Raw genomic sequence first — 12,707 nt, 5'->3', positions numbered from 1 at the left:
GTTCGCATGATTCTTCAAATGTAGGACATTTCCTTTTAACATATTTATAACCACAGAATTTGTATTCAGAGATTGTTTTCTTTTTGACAATGTGACAAGCATCAGCAATTCATCGATTAATTTAAGAAACGATATCATTCCACGCTGTTGTAATAGAAGTTTATACGCGTACCGAGTAATATATTTCCTAACTGGAGTCATTCCAACATTTTTTTCTTTATCTATCATATGATATATGCCCACAATTAGTCTCATTTAAATTTTCTCTTCAGTACTTTTATCATCTTGACCAAGCTCGACAAACTCACTCTATCTAAATCCATCACGAAGATGACGTAGAAATCCAGTCCAAAAGATTTCTATCATTTGAACATGAACCCGGTTCATTCTAAGTTCTTGTTTCACCATCGTCTCCCGTATTTCACTAAAACACATGTCCTCTAGTATTTTTGTTCCCTTTGTTTTCTCCGATGAGTTATCCGTAACCCTTTTAGAATAACTCTATGTCGGACATTTATAAATAAACACGTTATCTCCTTTGAGCCATCAGTTCCATTATTGTCTTTCAATGTTCTTGCTCTAGTGGTAGCTGTACAATGTAGGGCACTGCCCAAGGATTTATGACGGACGAACTGTAGACAGGAACTTCGCTGCGGGCTAGCTAGAGAACTGGTCTGCGCCGAAGTGGACTTCCGGTTAAGCAGGTTTTCTACTAAGCAAGAGTTGACTGGCAGCTGTCGCCCTCGTGTATTTAACTGAATAAATCTTTCGTTAACATAATTTGGGTCTCCGTTAATGTGTGTGTGTGTGTGTGTGTGTGTGTGTGTGTGTGTGTGTGTGTGTGTGTGTGTGTGTGTGTGTGTAGCTAAACTAAAGCTAGAACAGCATCTTAACCTAGTTTCAAAAGGTCAGCACCGATTTGCATCCTATCGGCGGCGCCATTATTATAATGTTGATAATTCACGAAGATATAGCAGTAGATAGTTCGTCAAAGAATCTTTATATAACAGATGAAATACTATACACGACTGAAGGTTCAAGATAACATGTACAAAAGTTACTTTAACTACGTTGGATTAAGATAGGTTAAGCTGTTCTACTTATTGTCATGTATCATACTGAATGTATCCACACATCGTCGTGCTCGCCAGATATCTCTTCACATGCTAACACAACGAGAGCATACGCTAACCTCAACACATGAATGATGTATTTTACAGTATATATATTTCAGAGTAAGTTTTGCACCCTGTCAAAACTTTAGTATCTTTCCAGTTCTGTTCTGTTTTCGGTGCAGCAGTGTAATGGTTCTTCCTTCATCTTTTATATTCAAAGTCAGCCCTGCGTGCATTTTTTTTTTTTTTGAAGCGGAAACAGACTGGTCACTAGGCCTCGTGATCAGAGGCTATATTAGACAGCTGGCGATTGTTGATTGCAAGAAGGGATTTCTTCTTTTGTACTCCTCTTCTACGGTGGCCTGTAGATTTTTTTGCCATGCAACACAATTATGGGCCGGCAATAATTCTCCATTAAGGAAGCGTGCCTCGCCTTGTACAGCTACGTCTTTGACAATATGGCCTCAATGCTGGTAACATCTGCCTTTCAAGAGTTTCAATATTGGTCAGTAAATTCCTGCAGTGGCGCAGAGAATGTTGCGGAAGCAGCGTTAGTAAAAGCTCTCAAAAAGTTGTAGATGGTAATGGTACGTACTAAGCAACACCGAGTGGACTGACCCAGATACTCAGATACCCAGCCTTCTCGTCTTACTTCAACAACGACGCTGGTTCACGCACATTGCATGTCAGATAAGGAATACTCGGAAGACCTGCTATATGAGCCTAACAGAGGTTTATTTTTATGCTTGAACATAATTTATTTTGTTACATTCATAGGTAAGGTATTCATGCAATAAATTTAATGGAAGCAGTAAGATGAAATAGTGTAATATGAAATTGAAGGGAAATGACTGTTCGAAATGTAACACTTAGGCTAGTTTTTACGTAACAAGTATATATTCAGGTGCTGTGTCATGTCTTCTTCGATCGTCCTCGATTGAATATACAGCCATGAGAACAGCTACATGAAGAGAGTAATTGAAACTCGACCCAAGACACTCTGAATTTTTGACCCTTAAATTGACTGTATTTATAGGTGCCACTCACGGAAAGTTCTAATCACCAAACTATCACGTGAACAACAGCCGTTCATTGGATAAAATCTCGGTTGTGTACGATCAAACTATGACTGAATTGCAATTTGAGATTTGTATGTGGTAAAGCGCGGGATAGAATTCAATGCTACATGAGGAACTAGTCTCTGGTAGATTAACACAAAAGATCCCCCAACTTCATTTCACAGATGTCTACAAGAGAGACATAAAGTCTCTTTACATGAACGTTAAAAGGTGGGAGGACATTGCTGGTGGTCATTCCCACTGAAGATCTGAATTTGGCGAGGGTTTCAAAAGACAAGAGGAAGAAAAGCAAAATCGACAAGAAAATAGCACCAGAATCAGACTGACGGAGAAACTAAGCTAAAAGTGAAAGATACGAACAAGACAAAACGTCCTCCAATCCAGTGCTTCTCAAGCTATCTGATGTGGCGTACCGGTAGTTTTTTTTTTTCCAATGTGCCAGAGACCGGTAATATTTCTTAGTAATATTAATTTATACTGGAAACAATATATATATATTAATATAATAAAAGTTGACAATTTTTTTATCCTATATTTATTTTGTAAGCAAATAATAAAACAGTACATAAGCATTTTATAATCTTAATCTTTACCAATGTGAAAGGTGAGCCTGTTTCTTCTTTGTCAGTTTTTCTGCTATTGTTTCTTTCTTTTCTGGAAACTCGCCGCGTACCGGCAGCTGATGACTCGCAGGCTGGCACCGGTCCGCGGAACACCGCTTTGAGTAGCACTGCTCTAATCCATCTTGTGAGGCAATAACTGCGACTCGGAAAGTGACGAACTGTGGAACCCATACCGGCAAGGAAAGCAGATATTAAATGATAATGATAATGAGTGCGCGTGTGAGAGTATATATATATTCTTTTAGATGTTTTAGCCTTGAGGCATGTGGTCATGCTGGGGCACCGCCAGTGTGTTTGTGTGTGTGTGTGTGTGTGTGTGTGTGTGTGTGCGTGCGTGTGTGTGTGTGTGTGTGTGTATGTGTATGTATTCTGTACATAATAATAATTGTAGCGAAGTCTAGTGAATTTCCTCTATTATATATACATACATACGAACGTAGCAGGTAACAGCTAATCTTTGGGCGCTGTTTTGGACCCTGTTGTGTCTACCACTCTGACTGGTTGGTATTGGCGCAATTTGTCAATTTGTCAATTACTCTATCGCGCGCCAATATGCAACCCAACCAATCGCAGCCTCCAAATAAACCACGTGAAACAGTCTGTTCTAAATAAAATTTGAGCCTACCGTTAGCTATAAAAACACACCTCCCCCTAGTCTCGAGGTCTGTTGGTTTCAGACCTTCTAAGGTCTAACCACTGACCACATTACAGCGAGCTCCATCTTCGTCGCCACCATCATGTCTCTCACCAACGTCGTCAACATCTCTACACAGCACCAACACACTGCAAAGTTTCTAATATATCACTGTTCTTGAGTTCCTCACCAGGGTTAACAGCAAACATACAACCCACGCAGATGCATGTAGATATATGAGTAAATGTCCATCAACCACTTCCATTTATCATTCAATTTGTGTATATATACGTGTGGCCGGTATTAAAGACATTTAAAGTTACCACCTTGTTCCATGTATTTCTTTATACCGTGTTCCTGTCAAATGATATAACAACCTTCTGAGTAGAGTCACATTAGATGGAATACAACCTATCCTTCTAAAATAGTGACCCGACGTTACAGACCACTATCACCATCTAAATAATAATTATTATTATAAGCTTAAAGATTATAAGCGTTCACTGTGTATCGGCTAAAGAAAGTAGTCTAATATTCGGGCATATAAGCCTTGATGGAAAAATTTGGATGAACGCTTATAAAATGAAGCTTATAATTATTATTTACAGAATTTTCACTCGTCATTGTTTCTTCATTTAATGCAGAATACATATATATATATATATATATATATATATATATATATATATATATATATATATATATATATATATATATATGCACACACAGAGTATACATACATAGATACATACATACATACATACATACATACATACATACATACATACATCCATATCTATATGTAGATGTATGTGTGTTTGGAGATAGCTCCATCTCTCTTTCTCTAGCTCCTCTCTCTCTCTCTCTCTCTCTCTCTCTCTCTCTATATATATATATATATATATATATATATATATATATATATATGTGTGTGTGTGTGTGTGTGTGTGTGTGTGTGTGTGTGTGTGTGTGTACCGATGCACACAAACATACATGTATTAGATGATTAATTAGTTAGCACCAGCCATAACTGTCATGATATGTAATATTTTATATATCTGTAAGACCATCAGGAAAAGAAAATGGAGTGGATGCTGCTGAGAATAAAAAGAGACAGGTAATAACTTACCAAGACATTGAGTACAGAGGTAACATGTCTGAGTAGGTGTGATAGTTGGCAGTCCTGCAAAACTGCTCCACTATTTTGCTCATAAAGATTATCAGTAACGTGAAACTCGGGGTTTATGATATTAGAAGATTCTGATTGTAATAAATTATACATGCTCTACCTTATGTATCGAGTGCATTTTTTCCATTTGTAAACACAACCTTCAATCTATCTATCTATCTATCTAACTATCTATCTATCCGTCTCTCTATATATCTAGCTATCCGTCTCTCTCTCTCTCTCTCTCTCTCTCTCTCTCTCTCTCTCTCTCTCTCTCTCTCTCTCTCTCTCTCTCTCTCTCTAGCTAGCTAGCTATCTGTCTGTCTGTCTGTCTGTCTAAACACATATTTATATTTGTGTAAAGAAGACGCAGGCGTGGTTGTTTGGTAAGAAGTATGCTTCCTATCCATGTGGTTCCTGGTAATAATTTCAGTGCGTAGCACCTTGAACAAGTGTCATCTACTATAGACCCGGGCCGAGTGGATTTTATACTCGGAAACTGAAAGAAGCCCGTCATATATATATATATATATATATATATATATATATATATATATATATATATATATATATATGGGAGAATTTACGAAAAAAGCAACAGACGAAGACAGGTGGTGTAAACAACAAATGGATGTATTAGTTAACGCTCGAGAATAGAGAAAGTCTTTGACGCAAGATACCACCTAAGGACTTTTGGACTTACTTCTACACCATCGGAAAGTCGAAATGTGAACTTTTATGCTTCTTTTTTCTTCTCTTTCTTCATCTCCTTGTTCCTAAACTCCTGTCTTCTTTGTCGTCATTTCATTAATCTATACCCTTCTCCTTTTCCCTATTTGTCTCCGATGACGGAATATCCCATACTCTGAGATATTCCAGTAGCAGCTGTAAGACTGAATTTTTTTCCAGTAATAATAATGTATATCACCTGAGATGTTTTCTTTGCCTTAACGTTTGTTGTCCTCTTTAACAATTATGTGTGTGTGTGTGTGTGTGTGTGTGTGTGTGTGTGTGTGTGTGTGTGTGTGTGTGTGCATACCGTATTTTAACGTGTATAAGGAACCCTTTTTTTGTAAAAAATTAGGTTAAAAAAAATTATGGGAGTTTCTTATAAATGGATAGTATTATAATCCCTTGCAAAACCTTTTTTTTCTTCAAATTTTAAGCCCCAAAATTAAGGGGCTCCTTATACACGATGGTTCTGTATACACGATGGTCCCTTATATACGTTAAAACACAGTGTATATATATATATATATAGTCAATCCAAACATGAAGAAGCAAGAAAAAACAACAACGCGAGGACGTGGAACAAGTACTGTGTTATTGGACGCTCAGAAAAGGAAAGGAAAGAAAGAGGATTTCACGTTTCGAGCGCAACTCTTCGTCAGAAATATAGAAAACGTCCAAAGAGAAGACAGAGAAAGAAAATCACCAACGATACACATGCGAGGCATGTATGAATGTATGTATGTATGTATGTATGTATGTATGTATGTATGTGTGTCTTTGTATTTGTGTGCACGAGCTGAAATATACACATACAGAGAGAGGGTGAGAGAGAGAGAGAGAGAGAGAGAGAGAAACGTTACAATTCATTACTTAAACACGATTAGCAAGCACTTTTCCTCTCTTCATACAGATAAGCTGACAGGTAGACAGACAACTAGACAGGTAGACAGACAACCAGACAGGTAGACAGACAACCAGACAGACATCGACAGGGACAGAGAACAAAAGAAACGTTAAGACGAGATAAACAGTAAAATATCTGATGTCAAACAAGCCAGCGTCGAATCAGCGGCGCGAGTTAGGTAGCGCCAAAACAGCTGTGTCAAAAACGTCTCATACTCGTTGGAGATGCGCAGGAGTGAGTGGCCTGAAATATATAGAGAGTGAAAGACAAAGAAAGAGAAAGAGAAAGAGTTGAAAGCAAGAATGGGTGAGAGAAAGATAATGAGAAACAAGTGAGAGAGAGAGGTTGGGGGGGGAGTTTGAGCAAGAGAAACACAGTGAGAGAGGAAAGACAAAACGAGAGAAAGATTGTGTGAGGTACAGATAAAGAAATACAAAACCGTTACGATAAAAAGAATATGATTTGTTAGAAAAGAAAATCACAATAAAATTATGAAGGAACTGTGCGACAATTGACGGAAATGACGATAAAACAGACGTGTCTGTATTTGTGAAGGTTTGTATTTGCAAATGGAAAAAACGTACTCAATACGCGATGTAGAGTAAGTGAAACTTCTTTAATCATAACTAAAATTATCTATCTATGATAGAAGTGATGAAGGAATTTTACAGAGCTGCCAACAGTTTTACCTACTCAGACTTTTTAGCATTTTATCTCAACATTCAAAATCTTGCTAAGTTATAACCTGTCTCTTTTAATTTTTAGCAGAATCTCCACCCATTTTTTTCCTGATGCCCTGCAGTCATTTAATATGTTATATATCGTGACAGTCAGGGGTGGGCTTTCAATAATTTATCTTCTCTTTTATATATGTGTAGTGAGAGTGTACATGTTTGTGTCTATTTTATGTGTGTGTTTGTGTGTTCGCGCACACGCCTGTGTGTATACATTATATACATATATATACATGAATGTATGTAAAGTTGCGCATGTATGCATGTATATGATATATGTATGTATCTATCAACCTATGTATGTATATATATACGTGTGTGTGTGTGTGTGTGTGTGTGTGTGTGTGTATGTATATATACGTGTGTGTGTGTGTGTGTGTGTAGGTCGATATGGGAGGTTCGTTAACTTGATTTCAAGCATAGCCACTTTCACATTGCAGACTTATGACTGCAATAGTTTTGATAGCTTCTCTACCATGTGGCTGTCAGATGAATACCGAACCCCTATTATGTTTCGTTTCTTGTAACAACTAAAGCAAACTATTTTGTCAAGAATCACCCCAGCAACAGTTCCGCCCTTGTGCACTCGTCCAAAATCAAATTTCAACCCGGCTGTAGACGAACACAGCTTCGTTTATAGATAGCAGCAGTACTCTGCCGGGGCCGTTGTTACCATATACATATAAGCATTTCATGTTAGTATCCGGTATGTGATTTTTGTGAATTACAAATCCGACTTTTGAAAGTCTAATGCGACTGCAGACTGCATGAAAGAGATTATCTAGTTATAGGACGCCATTTGCTCCTGTTCAGCGGAGATTTTTTGCAATGAAGTTATTTTGTGACATGAAATTTCTTTTTTGATTTGTGCAGCGGCCACTTACCGAGAATAAATCCTCCATAAAGCAATTGCTTCGGAAGCTGGAAGTCACATCAATGAATGATATAATTATACCCCATTGGTATATGGTTCTTGATGAGGTGAACTTCTATACTGAAACAACCCGCCTTTTCCAGCTCTTCCAGTTGTAGTTTAATATACGCCTTAAACACTTTTGGTGAAATCTTTGAGCGTTTTGATGTGTCGTCGATATGATGCCCATAACCTAAATAAGTATAAAAGAGATGTGATGGCTGAAACATCAGAAATGCAAAGCTTGGAGCAAGCTTCAAATCTTTATCTGATCAAACTCGTTTTTCCAGCATCCCAAACATAATTGAAAGCTTCTCAATCTTCAAGATTAGTGGCTAGGGTGTTGGACTCATGATCGTAAGATTGTGGTTTCGATTCCTGGACCGGGTGACGCGTTGGTCTGTTTGGATGATGTGACTGTGATTGTTTTCGGTTAGGCATAATCTATAACAGCGTTTCTCAACCTGATCATTTCGTGTCCTATTTCGATTGGAGCCTCCAGCTGTAGGATGATTTCACCCCCTCCTGTCAGAAAATGGCTTCAGGAGTTGTGAAGAAAGAATTTGTACGTAGTCAGTTTGTGAGAGCTATTGTATTGGACGTCTGTCTAATCATTAAAACATTTATTTAATTATGAACATAGAAAGAAATTATACATTGATCCCAATTTTTGTAAGCAGTTGTATCCGTAAAAAATTTATTTGCAGAGAGCAGTAATTGAAAGATATATGAAATGGAAGTGCGTGTGTGTGTGTGGTGTATGTGAGAGAGAAAGAGGGTAATAAAGAGAGATAGAGTGAGTGAGTGAATTTGTGTGTCATTGACTTGAAAAACAATTTATATTATAGAAATTGATACATACTTGTTGAAGATTAAGATGTATGTAAGAGCTATTGTTTTCGACGCGTGTATAATCATAGAGAAACTGAAAAACATGAAATGTCCGTTTGTGTGTGTATTTTTGGCGGGATTTTTGCATTTAACAGGAGTTGGTTTGTGTTTTATCTCTCGATCAATGGCTGGACAAGTGAAAAGGAAAGGCGATCTTTTGAAGTGGGCGTCGAATGAAGAGACAGTTTTATGACTGAACTTCTTTTGAAGTTGAGGTGAGAGGGGAGAATTGATGTGCGTGCGTATGTCTGTGTGTGTTTGAGTGTGTATGTTTGATGGGGTGTGCGCGACAGAGAGAGTAATGTTGATGGTGTATGTGCATATGAGAAAGAGAGAGAAAGAAAGAAAGAGAGAGAGAGAAAGAAAGAAAGAGAGAGAGAGAAAGAAAGAAAGAGAGAGAGAGATAACTGAAATTTATCATTCAGTTTATTTATTAATATGTACATATGCATGAATGGCTTCAGTGCCACACACTCACATACACGCACGCATGCAGGTTGCTTTAATCGATTTTCTCTGTAAGTATGGGGGGGGGGGGGGGGCTAAGAAAAAATAGAAAGCGCGTTCCAATCTATGCACCCGTCTCCACATGTGTGCCATTTTTCACGCGAATCCACCCAGCCGTTTGGCCGTGAATCTCAAGACAAGAAAGAATACAACGGTCGGCCAACTTCAATTTATATATATATATATATATATATATACATATATATATATATATATATTTATATAAGGGGCATTACTACAGAATAATGCCACACACTGGACTTCCCAAAATAAACATATTTAGTACCGAATGCGAGGAAAAACAACCAACACAAGAAGACCAACTTTCTTTTAAATAACTCAACTATGTATCGACCGATTTCGCGATTACCAGAATGAATCTAGACTCCGCTCATCAGCATAGTATTGTATGGGAAAACTTATGCAAATAAACAGAATTCTCACCTTACCAAAAACGAACACTCTCGGTATCCGACCAAGCAAAGGGAATGAAGTTTGTCTGTATAAATCTTCATCAGAGAAGCGGGAAAAACTACTGGATTGTTTTGGTAGACGTGTTGTGACAGGAATAAAAAAATTCAGGATTGAATATATTCCGTGTATATATTTGATTAATAAATTCAAAAAGGGATAAAAAATCTTTTACAAGAATTTTATCAGGAAGCCAGTGTGTAAAAAAGTTCATATGAGTACAAGACGTCACCAAACAGTAAACAACATGAAATACGAAAGCAAATGAGTTCAATGCACAAACAACGAGAGAAACAAATGGAAAACAGGACAAGTAACATAAAGAGCGACCCTTCATCAGTTGTCGGCTGTATACCTATTCCTCATTTCGAAATAGACAGCCGGCAACTGAAGGGTCGTTCTTTATGTTACTTGTCCTGTTTTCCATTTGTTTCTCTCGTTGTTGGCGTATTGAACTCATTTACTTTCGTATTTCATGTTTTTTACTGTTTGGTGACGTCCTGTTCTCATATATGCGAGTGTGTGTGTGTGTGTGTGTGTGTGTGTGTGTGTGTGTGTGTGTGTGTGTGTGTGTGTGTGTGTGTGTGTGTATGTGTGTGTGTGTGTGTATTGTATAAAGGAACATGGGTAAGGCCAAAACGATGCGAAGTAAATGCAAGGTAAATCACAAGTAAAAAAATTAAGGGAATTACTGTAGACTTACCTTGTGTTCAATACTTCGGGGTTATGACACCATTTTCTGAATTATTGTAGACTTACCTTGTATTCAATATTTCGGGATTATGACCTCATTTTCCAGAAAATGGGGTCATAACCCCAAAATATTGAATACAAGGTAAGTCTACATTAATTCATATATTTGTTTACCCATGTTCCTTTATACATTATATTCTACACAATGCTTCACAGTAATTATTCCATTATAATGTGTGTGTGTGTGTGTGTGTGTGTGTGTGTGTGTGTTTATGTGTGTGTCTGTGTTTGTCCCCCCCCCCAACATCGCTTGACAACCGATGCTGGTGTGTTTACGTCTCCGTAACTTAGCGGTTCGGCAAAAGAAACCGATAGAATAAGTACTAGGCTTCCAAAGAATAAGTCCTGGGGTCGATTTGCTCGACTAAAGGCGGTGCTCCAGCATGGCCGCAGTCAAATGACTGAAACAAGTAAAAGAGTAAAAGAGTATATATATATATATATATATATATATATATATATATATATATATATATATACTATTTCGTTACACCCATCACACACATACACACACCACGCACTCACACACACACACACACACACACACACTATGCACTCGCGCGCGCGCACACACACACACACACACACATGCAAGTTGGCTTTGAACTCCCTTCCCACTTTTCTTCTTTCTCCTTCTGTCCCTTTCACCCTCTTTTTCACCCAGCCACTTCTCCCACCCACCCTACTTCACCTTTTCATACTTACACACATACAAATTGCTGGGAGACAATTGTCACTTGCAACTGGCCCACAGGGTAATGATTCCAAAGCCCAGTCTAAGGGACATAACTCTGAGGGGACTGAAGGACTGCCTGGCCTTTTCACGTATTTTTCGTTCCTGTTTTGCTTTTATTTGTTAATATTATTAGATAATTCTTGATGATTAACTGTTGGAAACAGGAGGGACGGACAATTCGCCCCTCCAAACAAAACCAAGCAAGTTTTCCTTCTGTTTCCTTTCTCTTTTCCGACAACATGGTCATGTACAAGGCGGTTTTAGGAGCGATGATTAACCAAGAAAAATCAGTGGGCTTGTGGCTCGGCACCTGAAGAAGCAGCTTCATGCCATCCAACTGTATCGTTGGGCGCTGGACAGAGGAACCGGTTAAATTTCTCGGGGTCTGGTTCGGTCCAGACCTCCAGATGGACAAAAACTAGGACGAGGTAACGAGCAGGGTGAATATTCTCACCCGGAAATGGGCCAAGAGAAAGCTATCCCTGAAAGGTCAGGCAGAGGTGGCTAATGCATATATCACATCTGTCTACTATTGCTTGACCACCGTGCCTTGTCCTGGCCACCATCTGATTAAGCTGGAGCATATAGTTTTCCACTTCTTGTGGAAGGGACGTGTCCTGATGGTCAGACGGTCTATCTGCTATCAACACCTGCTGAGTGGTGACCTGGGCATGCCATGGTTGATGATGCGCAGATATGCGCTGAGGCTACGACATCTCCAGTACTTCCTTGATGGTGAACAGGTGTGGTCCCGATTCACCAGACATGTATTTCTACAGCTAGTTTCTTTAACGGAGCTGCAGTCCTGGTTAAAACAGAGACCGAGAGGGAGCATTTGGAAAGTGGAATGTCTTCAAGCACTCACAGCCCTCAACCAATTGGACATTGGAACCTCCACTTTAGCATTTTTTAGAGGATTAGTGAAGGAAAAGTGCAACGATGTTCTTGGGGAGAACTTGGGTGTCGAAGAAGATCAAGTAGCCACTCTTTTCTGAAGAACTTTCAGCCCGGGACCAATGGATAATTTCTAAAACTCTTTGGCCTGGCAGTGCTACCAGGGAGATTTGCCCATTCGAGATAAACTTTACAGGCACAGAAGTGCCGTCAGCTGAGCATATCTGTGATGTGCGCGTGATGACAAGACGGTCCTATATGCACTTGTCCAGTGCCCAAGTTTTGCTGACCTGTGGGTTTATGTCAAACAGCTGCTGTCGCGTGTGGGACGGATCAACTGAATCCATCATGAAGATCACCCCACAGCCTTCCTTTAACTGAGAAGGCATGGCTGTGTTTATATGCTTGGTGGCCATGGTGAAAGCGTTTGTATGGTGGACAAGAATGAAGGGGCTGAAGACAAACACTTTTCTCTTTGGCCAATCTCTGATCAACTTTTTCAAGTGTCGCTTGAAAAGGAAAATAAGGGTAGAGAGGAAAGTGTCTTCTAACC

General features: G+C 38.9%; 1 long non-coding RNA gene across 1 annotated transcript; it reads right to left on the bottom strand.

Annotated features, from left to right (window-relative positions):
* Positions 1 to 5,952: 5,952 nt before the first annotated feature.
* Positions 5,953 to 8,166, bottom strand: LOC149134409 (uncharacterized). Its single transcript, XR_016242770.1, has 2 exons — positions 7,874 to 8,166; positions 5,953 to 6,498 (listed from the first exon to the last, which is right to left on the bottom strand). It is a non-coding gene; the product is annotated as an uncharacterized LOC149134409 (long non-coding RNA).
* Between the last annotated feature and the right edge of the window lie 4,541 nt (positions 8,167 to 12,707).

Source organism: Octopus bimaculoides, chromosome 8 (genome assembly GCF_046866305.1).
Source record: "Octopus bimaculoides isolate indiv1 chromosome 8, ASM4686630v1, whole genome shotgun sequence".
NCBI lineage: Eukaryota > Metazoa > Mollusca > Cephalopoda > Octopoda > Octopodidae > Octopus > Octopus bimaculoides.
Note: the sequence above shows the minus strand (reverse complement) of the source record. Positions and strands in the feature narration are given on the sequence as shown.